Source organism: Humulus lupulus, chromosome 5, assembly GCF_963169125.1.
Source record: "Humulus lupulus chromosome 5, drHumLupu1.1, whole genome shotgun sequence".
NCBI classification, from domain to species: domain Eukaryota; kingdom Viridiplantae; phylum Streptophyta; class Magnoliopsida; order Rosales; family Cannabaceae; genus Humulus; species Humulus lupulus.
In genome coordinates this window covers 204,496,217-204,498,043 of record NC_084797.1, presented here as the reverse complement: position 1 = coordinate 204,498,043, position 1,827 = coordinate 204,496,217, and positions in this window count along the sequence as shown.

Below are 1,827 nucleotides of genomic sequence, written 5' to 3'. Positions count from 1 at the left end.
AATAAAACTTAATTAATTTTAAACTTTTAAGACTAATAAAATGATACTTTTGAACACTAATCAACTATCCTCAGCCTATGGACGGGGAGGATCAGCCAAAGGTGGTGGCACTCCACAGCCAGGTTGCCTCCCAGCAGCAAAAACTTGATGTCAGGAGGGGAATATCGCCGCCTTGTAGGAGATGGTTAACGCCATGAGGGCTACTTTGATGGCCCAAGGGCTGCGAATGGATCCTCTTGGCGAAGTACCACCAAGTCAGCCAGCTGGCATGCCACTTGAAAATGTAGCGGGCGTGCCTCTCGAGCACCCCGCTGGCATAGCGCAAGATCCGATAGTTGGTGTACCACCTGCACCACAAAATCGTGGCAAAGGCAAGATAGATGACGACCCTGCGTAGGTGCAGAAGAGAAATTGTCGGGCTTCTGAACCCGCTCAGACCCCAAGGTTGAGGACCAATGAGGGCATGGTGCCCAAAGAAAATGTCAGGTCGCCAGCGTCTACAAAGCCCATGGCGCCCAACCCAGGTGCGCTGCTTTTGATCACGTTAGGCCTGGAGGTGGTGTTCCCCCGACACCTCGCCAACCTCACTGAAAACCCGGCTAAGGGGCTAAACTGAGAAATGTCTCTGCCAACCTAGGACAGGGAATCAGTATCTCTATCAATAACGAATATGTTGAATCCGACGGGGAAACGAAAGTAGAATACCCCGAGGACAGTGGTTGCCACCAAGATTAGCCTAACATACGAGATAGCCTAAACGCTCGTAGGGGTAAGGCAAATCCCGAGGACAATCATGGGAGAAAACAACAACCGAACCTTCGAGACGACCTTAATGCTCGGAGGAGAGAACACCCGGCATAGAGTGCCAATTAGAATTGCAACCCTCTCCGCGCAGAATTTGAAATTTTGAAGAGGATAATGTTGAAGATGGCCTGAAGACAAGGTCATGACTTAGACTTCGAGGAGAAGGATGGGGAGCCCTATGCTCTCCACATTGTGGAGGCTCCACTACCTTGAGGCTTTAAAATGCCAAACATCAATTCGTATAATGGAGGCACAGATCCCACTGACCATCTCTCAAAGTTTAGTAGATTGATGTCGATCCACCGCATCTCTGAGGATGCCAAATGCCACATCTTCTCGTTGACGTTGACTGGATCAGCAGATGAATGGTTCAAGAAGCACAAGTCTGGATACATTCATTCCTGGCACCAACTTTCCTCCTCCTTCTGAAGACAATTCATAGTTGTGTAGAAGGTGAACTTCAAGGTCAATGCTTTGGCCAACAAAAAGCTTGGACCACTAGTGACCCTTAAAGCTTACATCAAACAATTTAAGGAAGAAGCAGTCAGGACCGAGAGGGTCGATGATGGCCAACAACTGATGGACCTACAACTTGGCATCCAAGAAGGTTCCCCACAATGGGATGATCTTCAACGAGGGATGCCACAGGCTCGGCGACTTCTTGCATCAAGCCCAATAGTACATAAACTAGGTGGAGGACTAGATTGGAGCGTTCGAAGTACCAGTCCCTTTCCTCCTTTGTTCCTAAACGTCGTGGCCCCAAGAACCCAGTACTCGTAATACACTCCAGCCCAAATGAGTGTATTGAGCACTCCACAGTTCAGCCCTGCTGTCCAACCAGCATGTTTCAGCACAATGCCGACTGTCGGCTTGGTGCTGCCCCGATAGCTATGGAACAGCTCCCATTGGATACAATGCTTTTTAGTCTACATTCAGTGCTGGGACTGCGGCTCCGGCCCACTCTGTGGCACCTAGCGAGACCCCCAGCGGGAGCAAACGCGGTGGAAAAGCAAGGGCAAGAAG